Source organism: Myotis yumanensis, unplaced genomic scaffold (assembly GCF_028538775.1).
Source record: "Myotis yumanensis isolate MYYU_CA2020_CCGP unplaced genomic scaffold, mMyoYum1.0.hap1 SCAF_13, whole genome shotgun sequence".
Classification (NCBI taxonomy): domain Eukaryota; kingdom Metazoa; phylum Chordata; class Mammalia; order Chiroptera; family Vespertilionidae; genus Myotis; species Myotis yumanensis.
This window is the reverse complement of record NW_027223764.1, coordinates 7,801,200-7,810,818: the sequence shown is the minus strand read 5'-3', so window position 1 is coordinate 7,810,818 and position 9,619 is coordinate 7,801,200.

Here is a 9,619-nt window from a genome sequence, read left to right as displayed (position 1 = left end):
TGAGGATTAACAACAACCACAAAATGGTGGAGCCAAGGTGGAACCTCCCACCCGCGGTCCTTTGCCACCATCTTTCTCAGGGCACCTGTGTGGCCTGTTCTCATGTAGACCATGCAGTTCTGTCCTGTTTGACAAGCTCATCATTACTTCCATGTGTTGACTGCCCAGCTTTTAACATCCTAGGGGGAGGGAGCTGACCCCATAGAAGAGCAGCCTGGGGGTGGCATGTGTACCTCTGAGCCATTGGAGAAAGTGGACCTTAAAAACGTGAATTTGCACATGGCACCCAATGCAAATGAGCCAGGGAGTATTCTTACACAAGGTACTTCTTCCAGCCTTGCCCCCAGGCTCCCAGTTCCTCTCCCAGGAGCAACTTGAGGTTTTTCCAGCAATATGTGTGCACCTATCTCATATACCCCAGCCCCACTTCCACAGCCGGTAGCCTACAAAACACCCTTCTTACCTTGGTTTTTACACTATAAAAATAGTTTGGAAATTATGGTCTAACTAGAGGCCCATAGCATGGAATTCTTGCAAGAGTAGGCCTTCCTTCCCCCGGCTGTTGGCTCCGGCTTCCCTCTGGCACCCGGGATCTGAGCTACCCTCCAGCCACCAGCAGGCACCCGGGACCCAGGCTTCCCTTGAAGCCCTAGCTTCATCCAGAAGGTTATCCAGAAGGACTTCTGATCTAATTAGCATATTATGCTTTTATTATTATAGATAGTATAGAAAGAGCCTCTTTAATCCTCATGGGGCTTCACAGATGCCACCAAGGATGTATATGGTGTGCTTGTCCCTGCTGATGGGCATAGAAATGGTCTCCAAACTTTTCTTATTGCAAATTTGCATGCATCTAACATCCTCTGTGATGTGTGTGGGGTGTGGGACTTCTAGCCTGGCCTCTGCCCTAACCTCTGGCCTCCCACTGACCCCCGGCCGACCTGCCCACTCACTCCTGGGAACCCGGGGAGTTGGATAGGCTGGTGAGGTGGAGGGTGTCACTTTCAGGGCCGGGGATGGTGGAGCAGGGTTCGCCTGTTGAGCAGGAGTGAGAGCATCACCATTTAATTCTTAGCATTAAGAAATGGCTTCATTTAGCAATTCCCTGAAAGGCTGTGTGACAGGTGTGGTGGGCGCTCAAAGGGAACAAGGTGACACCCCAAGGTCCTGAGAATGAGGCAGAAGGAGCTCTCCTTTCCCTTTAGGGAGCGCCTCTCTACTTCCTAGCAGGACAGAGAGCCGGCTCCCTTCCTCTTTGTGTTTCCTAAAATTCTCTTTCCGGAAGCACTGTCCAGCATTCAGAAGCTTGGTCCGCTGCAGTGAAATAGGTCCTTGTCTGAGACCTTGGAGTCTGCGTAGGCCCCAACAACACTGCCGGTGTGGCTCAGTGATTGAGGGTTGGCCCAGGAACCAAGAGGTCACCAGTTCCATTCCTGATCAGGGCACATGCCCAGGCTGCAATATGATCCCTAGTTGGGGGGCAAATTATAGAACAGAGGTTCTCGCCCTCGCTGCGTAATAGAATTGACTCAGGAGCTTTCAAAGGAAACCCCATGCCCAGGCCGTCCCCAGGACCAGTAGGAATTAATGGGGTGGGGCCCAGCACCAGTATTTTTTAAAAATCTGTGGGACATGTATAGCCAGGGTTGAGAACCAACGAGTGTCTCCTTCTAAGAGTCTACATGGCACTTGCTAATCTTAAGGCTTATTCATTCTCAGAGTGTGATATGGGGCTCCACAAGGGGGCAGAGCTGGCCTCTACTCCCAGCTGCCTCTCTTTCTACCTGTGCTCCCAGGACCAGGGCAGCACCTGCCTGTGCCTGTCCCCCCACAAACCCCATCGTTCCTCAGTCCGCACTGAGTGGGAGGTCAGCAGTGACAAGGGTGGGATACAAAGCCCTCATGGAAAACCAGGCATCTCCCTGCCTTCCAAGCCTCTTGTTGAGAAAAATAATGACAACTTTACAAAGCTATTTCATAAAAAGTTATGTTAAATGAACATCAAATTACTTTCCCTTTTACTAGCTTTAAATGCTAATAGTGCCATTCATTCCTGACCTCCAAGAATATGAGATGTTTTTGATGACAACATAAAGAGAGTTCTTGTTTGAAAACGCAAGCTACTTTGGACCACATCTTATTACATCTAAGTATAGCGTGCGCCAGCATCTCGCACTTCAGCCGCACATCTATACGTAGCTGGTGTATATTTCAGTTGACGTTTATTGTTCTCCTGCATACGTGCCAAATTCCTTAATGATGACTCTGACAAAGACGTAGAGCTCGGTATATAGAAATTACATCTGCTACCATGTCATCAGTGTTATCTATTAGAATGCTATTTGTGGCAAATCAGGTTCAAAATAAAAATCAAATTGATTTTTCTGCTGTTTTAATATGGTGCCCTCCCAGCAAGCCTTTGATTGAACTTTAAACACTTTAATGCTCTGTTTTTGTTTGAGGGCGATCAGGAATGAAGCTTGCACTATTCACAAAGCTAAAACGATCTGCAAAACAACAAAATCAAATTTCCAAAAGCAGCTTTATTTGCAAGCCCAGGGAATGAACCTGGTAAAGCTCTCTTTACGGGCTCGCAACTCAAGGAGGAGAGCCTCACGCACACATTCCCACATTGCGTTTCTACACATCCGTTTCCATCTAAATTAGACTGTAACTGATGCAGGTCTGAGAGGCCTCTGCCAGGCCTTCCTCTCTCCTCTTCTCTCCAGCGAGTGCAGGCTTTTTCCCGGCTAATCCACGCTCCACCTCACCCGGGCCCTCTCTCTCGCCAGTGGATTTGGGCTAACGGCTCTGTGTCCTGGGCATAGGGGGGTTCTGTCTCTCACATCCCCCAAAGGGGTCTCTCTCAAGGGGGCACCTGCTTGACCCGTTTTGCTTACAAAATGAGTCACTTAAGACCATCCCCTTGGGTAAACTCATGGTTAGGAGCAGGTGGTGGTGAGTTAGGGCACAGTCCTCCAGCGAATAATGGTCTTCACATTTTTAACTGTTTTTTTTTTAATTCAAAAATATTTTGTGATACATGAAAATGACATGAAATCAAACTTTCAGTGTCTGTAAATAAAGCTTTATTGCAACACAGCCACCCTCGCTAATTTCCATATTGTCTGGAACTGCTTTCCTGCTAACACAGCAGAATTGCCACAGAGACCCTCTGGCCCATGAAGCCTAAAATATCTAGTATCTGGCCCTTTGCAGAAAAACGTTTCTATCCCTGATTTAGAAGGCGGGGCCATAGTAACTGGTGCCAGCCAGGCAAATACAAGTGATTTTAGATAAATTGGAGCTGGGGTCTGGGACTGTGGAGGGCACGGGGTGACATGGCCAGATGGAGAGGCCTGGGGAGAGTTGCCCTTGGTGTGACCTTCACGAGAGCACATACCGGAAACAAGGCCTGTAGGATGTTGGGACTGGGTGCCCAGCTCCTCTAGGCCATGGAGTGCCTGGTGCCCTTTCCTGATGGCACCCCAGGCTGGTCAGGAAAGATGGGGTACACACTCCCTCTCAGCCTTTGGAGCATCCAGACAAATCCTGTTTGAGTCAATATGGACATGGGTCATGTTGGGAACATGTCAGCCTTGAGTGGGGGGGGGGGGGGTGTATTTTTTCTGGGAAGGGGCTGACTTAGGAAGAGGATGGAGGTTGTCCAGGAGAGGATGGATGGGGCTCTGCCTGCCTGGGCCGTCTCACAGTGACAGCTCACCTGTGGAATGCTCCCTCTAGGCCTGGCACCAGGGGACACCTGGGATCTTTAGAGAGAAGAGAGTAAAATGCTTAGGGGACCCAGAGGCCTTCTGGGAAAGAAGCCAAGACCCCAACTTCTGAAATTCTGGGGTGGGGATGGGGTCTGATGAGCAAGGCCTGGGAGCAGGGCAGAGAGGTGAGGGCATCTGGTCTTGAGCCTTAATTGAACTTTCCATGTTTGCCTTTTTATTGTTCCTTTCTGGTGCTGTTAGCTGTGCTCAAAAGGAAGCCCAGGGCCTGTGAGGTTTATGTTAGCAAAATACTAGGCTGGCATGGCTCAGTGGTTGAGCGTCAACCTATGAACGGGGAGGTCAAGGTTTGATTCCCAGTCAGGACACATGCTCAGGTTTCGGGCTCGATCCCCACTGTGGGGTGTGGACGTTGCTCCCTCTCACTCTCCATTCCTCTCTGAAATCAATACATATATCTTACCTAATAATAGACAAACATGATAATTGACTATACCTTCACCACGCCTCCCATTGGCTAATCAGCACGATACGCAAATTACCCGCCAACAAAGATGGTGGTTAATTTGCATACTAGGTTCCAAGCGGTGGAGCGAAGTCTGTTGGCCCAGGCCAGAGCAGCGAGGCCTCACAATCTGGTGCCAGGCAGAGCAGCAAGGCCTCACGGCCCAGGGTGGGCATAGCAGCAAGGCCTCATGGCCTGGTGCCAGGAGGAGCAGCAAGGCCACAGGGCCCCGTGCCAGGCGGAGCATAGAGCCTCATGGCCCAAGGGCCTGGCGATCGGCGAAGCCTGATGGCTCCAGGGTGGCTCCGGCCAGAACCCATCCAAAGTGAAGCCCTGGGTTCTCGGTGCCGGCAGCCAAGGGAAGGGAAGGCCTATTGCACGAATCTCTTCGTGCAACAGGCCTCTAGTATATATATATATATATATATATTTTTTTTAATGGTAAGCCACACTCTTTGTGAACATTACCCCATTTAATCCTCCCAAACAACCTCATGAGGAAGGTATGCTCATTTTATAACTGAAAACTAAGGCTTAGGGTGTCTAAGTGTCACCTCAAGGACAGTTAGCAGGTATGTGGCACACACCGACATGATGACACCAAAGCCCAGCTCTCACCATCCTCCCTCCATTGTACTGCTCTGTCCCATTCATTATATCTCTGTGTTTCCTGCTTGTGCTCCCTTCTTTCTTGAACTGATTCCATGTAGAAACCATGGTGCTAGAGCGAAGTGACACCCATGGGTGAGAGCCTGTTTAGAACCAGCCAGTCACCACTCCCGGAGGGGGAGTGAGGACCCAAAACCATGCATCCCCTCCCACATCCGGCCTCCAGGGCAACTGTCAGTTTTCACGCCAGAAGAAAGAGGTGACCCCGAAGGATCGTTTTAATTGCCATGGAAGTCAGACTATCCTGACAGGAGGCCCTGATATCAAAAGAAACCATGCAAGTCCGCACCCTATGATTCTTCAGCTCTCCCAGTCCAGGGAATTTTGTCTGGTCAGGTAATGGCATTGTCTTCAGGGCAGGAATGAGCTCATTAAGGTGCAGCCTGTGCTAATCATGATAATTTGTCGGGCACTAAAATCATCTCTCTACCAGCCCTGACAGACAATGCTCTGGCAATTATAGACTAGGGCAGTGGTCGGCAAACTGCGGCACGCGAGCCACATTCGGCTGTTTAGCCTCTTGAGTGTGGCTCTTTCACAAAATACCGACTTCTGCGCATGTGCCAGGAAGTTTCAATCGCACTGTACGTGCGCGCCCACATGTGGTATTTTGTGGAAGAGCCACACTCAAGGGTCCCAAGAGCCGCATGTGGCCCGAGAGCCGCACGCAGTTTGCCAACCACTGGAGGGGGAAGCCAAGAGGATAAAGATTAAGGAAAGAATTGCCATGCAGAAGGGATTCAACAAAAGGAGTTACATATTTGCACATTGAACCTGGTGATCTTAATCTTCAAGTTGTAGGAGAATTAGATACTATTAATCAATTTTTAAAATCGCCTTTATTCAACTCTGGTAATTGTGATCGGGTGGTTGTTTTCTTCTGTTTACAAGAGCCATTTTTTATTTTCTTATTTATTACTGTATTTTTTTAAATATGTTATTGTTTTGTTTAGAAAGAGAGGAAGGGAGAGGAGGAGAGAGATAGCAACACCAATTAGCTGCCTCCTACACACTCCCTACTGAGGGTTGAGCCTGCAAGCTGGGCATGTGCCCAAACCAGGAATTGAACCGGAGACCTCTTGGTGCAGGGGATGACACTCAACCAGATGAGCTACACCTGCCAGGCCAGGAGCCATTTTGTAAAGATTGGTATCAGGTAAATTAGTGGGAGCTTAAATTTTGATGTGATCCCATGGATGAGGTTAGCACGAGGGCAGTTTTGAGGAACCACTTTGGTCTCGGGTCCCCTTAATTTCAAGGGCAAAGATCTCAGTAAGGTTGGCCCACAGGAGTCATCCCCAAACTCTGTGGTTTGGGAGGGGGGACCAGCCCGATACACCTCCCGTGGTTCGTGTCTGAGAGGCCGGACGGCAGGCTCACTGCTCCTGCCCAGGCAGCTGAGGGGTCTGTCTCCTGGTTTCTCTTCTGGGACTTTGTGGGGTCACGCTCCCAGGGCTTCTGGAAAACTGGAAAATATCCCAAATACTCGCTGAGCCTTGCCCCCGCCCTTTGAAGAGAGTGCCAGCTACCTTGTGCTGAGATGTGACTTTTTTTCTGCAAAGGCACAATATCTAAAAGATTAAACTATCTACTAATCAATCCAAATAAGGATTCTTTTTTAAAATATATTTTTATTCATTTCAGAGAGGAAGGGAAAGGGAGAGAAAATCACTTATTGGCTGCCTCCTGCACGCCCTCTAGTGGGAATGGAGCCTGCAACCCAGGCATGTGCCCTGACTGGGAATCAAACCATGATATGATCTCCTGGTTCATAGGTTCATGCTCAACCACTGTGCTACACCAGTTGGGATCAAATAAGGACTTAAAATAACATTTCTTCCTAATTATGTTAACGATGGCTGTTGCCTGTGGATAATTGGGGGCGAGGGACGAAAACAAGAAAATAAAAATTACCAATAGCTATGGGGGTACGTTCTCTCTTCCCGTGACCAGCGCCAAAAGAGAAATGAACTGGTTCTTTGAGTAGAGGCGCTTGGGATTGAGAAATGAATCAAAGAGACAAGACACAAAAATAGAAGAAGCTGGGACCGGGTGGGCTTCTGCCCTCTGATGGAAGGACAGGAATTGTCCAGCACCGGAAACTCGTGTTTAATTTATACCCAAATACCAGGAAGTTTGTCAGTTCTGGTTGGGCCCAGCTGATGAGCCTAAGGAGCACTCAGGAACCTGAGGGCGTGGGTCCACCTCAGGGCACCTCCCACAGGGCAGGGCCAGTCAGAGGGAGGAGAGTCCTATTTGTTCCTAGTGCTTGGCTGGATCTACATCTCAAAAACCCAGTCCCCAGCATCTGGGCTGCAAAGATAAGAGTCAATAATGAGAACACATCGCCCCCTTGGTTAGATGTATAACCAAAGCTAGGCTCTGCCAGTCACCTTGTGTTCAGGTGACAATATTTTAAGAAGCATTCCCATGTGTCTTCCCTGGCAGGGGGCCCTCTACACATAGCACCATGATCTAAATAACCATTGTTGGCATCATGGTTTAGCACCCTCTACCCACCCTTTAAAAAAAATAGGATTTGTGTGTGTGTGCACACATGGGTTTGCTGTAATTATGCCTGTTTTTTCCCTGTACTGTATCATAAATATTTTCCACAGCAGCATTTTTCTATCACACTGTTTTGAATAATGAGGTAGACTGCAATCCCAGGTCCTGTGGGGTTTGGGCAGTTCTTCTGGCTTGTTTGACAATCACTCTTTACACTCCTCCTTGGTTGTTTCCCTGGACAAGGGTCTTAACCATTTCTGTGCCGGGGCCCCCTGGCTGCCTGGGGAAAATGTGGGCTGCTTCTCAAAATAATGTTTTTAAATGTAAAATAAAACACAGGATTTTACAGAGAAAACGAATGTTATTGAAATAGTATCCAAATAGTAAAAAGAATCCATTTGTACAATAGCATGTTCCTTTAGGCCTGTATTGAACAGCAGCATGTCAGACAGTGTGGTGGCTCTAAGAATCCCAATCATGGTAGAGTAGTGATCGCAATAGCATCATCTCCAGCTGTTTGTAACGAATGTCATGAGTGTGAGGAGGTGTGAGATTTCTACTGGTCTAAGGTGACAGGGTTGGCTGTGGTGTGTTCCCTACATTCATGAAAGCAAGCCCAAGTTTCACTCAGTGGACACCTAGATATAACTTCTTTTTCTCATCAAAGTTCTGTTTTTCTCATCGAAGATATGACTCCTGGTTTCCACACAGGTGACACAGGAGTCCAGGAGCCTGGTGAACATCCCTGCCCTGAGAGGACCCCAGCAGAAGCTGGTGGCTGTTGACCAGATGAAATGCCACTCAGGCTAGCACAGTGATGGTGAACCTATGACAGGCGTATCAGAGGTGACACACAAACTCATTTTTTTGGTGATTTTTCTTTGTTAAATGGCATTTAAATATATAAAATAAATATCAAAAATATAAGTCTTTGATTTACTATGGTTGCAAATATCAAAAAATTTCTATATGACACACAGCACCAGAGTTAAGTTAGGGTTTTTCAAAATGCTGACACGCCGAGCTCAAAAGGTTCACCATCGCTGGTCTAGCAGTTCCCTGATTCCTGGACTAATCTGTGGTGGGAACCAGGAGGGCATGGGTGATGGGACTCACTGAGTATCTGAAGAGAATGTACTAAACCTTTAGCAAAAACTACAACCAAACTACAGAACAGGTTGTCTGCTACTAGTGTGGGCTGCAAAACCCAACAACTACACAATTCTGAACCCTTCCCTGATAAAAACTGAAATCCTCATTATGGAGTGAGGAAAGGAAGGTGCCCAGAGCCTAGCTAATCCCCACAGATGGACCCCAGGCCTCTGAACCACATCCTCCTCGGGGGGGGGGGAGGGGGATCCAGTGTCCAGCTGCACCTGTGAGGGGCCGCAGAGGCACAGAGATGGCCCAATCAAAGGGCATAGCAAAGGGAGTAGTTACAGAGGTGGACAGAGCTCAACAGCAGCTGGAAGCTCTGACATCCTGGTGGCCTGAAGCCCGGAGGGAGGGAGGGAGCTGTCATAGGAACATGGAAGGAAGTGGGGCAATGGGAAGGAGCTGCCTGAGAGGAGCTGCAGTCCTCAGGACAGAAGTGCAACATTGCCCAACGCCAGCACAGATGGGAGGGAGCCTGGATAGAAATACTCTAACCCTTCCTCTGCCCCTCTGAGCTCCCTGAGGCGCCTCCCATTGGCTGAACCCAAACAGAGGACCAAAGGCCAGGCAAAGGGAGGCCACAGAAGCATCCTTCTGGCCACAGGCAAGGGAGGGGGAGGCAGGAGAGATCTAGAAGTTACCCAGCTCACCAGCCCATGAGTCATTAGCTTCCAAGGTCCCATCCTTTCCTCTGGCAATGCCTGATCCATCAGTGATCAAGGTACCTGCCAGGGGCTGTGCTAGGCTTTGGCCACACAGAAATGACCATCCACTCCGCAACCCTCCCACCAAGGCAAGGGCTAAACAGTCACTGAAATACGATTACCAGCTGGGATATGTTCCATGGAAGGAAAATGGGAACATGATTAGAATGTAAAGGAAGAACTGGTCCCAGTCTGGACAGTGAGGAAGGTTTCTTGGAGGAGGGGGACACTTTGACTTAGGTCAGAAGAGAGTGGGGATGGTATGTTTTGGGAAGAGGAAACAATATGCAAAGACCCCAGTGTGAGTAGTTTCAAAAACTTTACACAAGTCCAGCCCAGCCAGT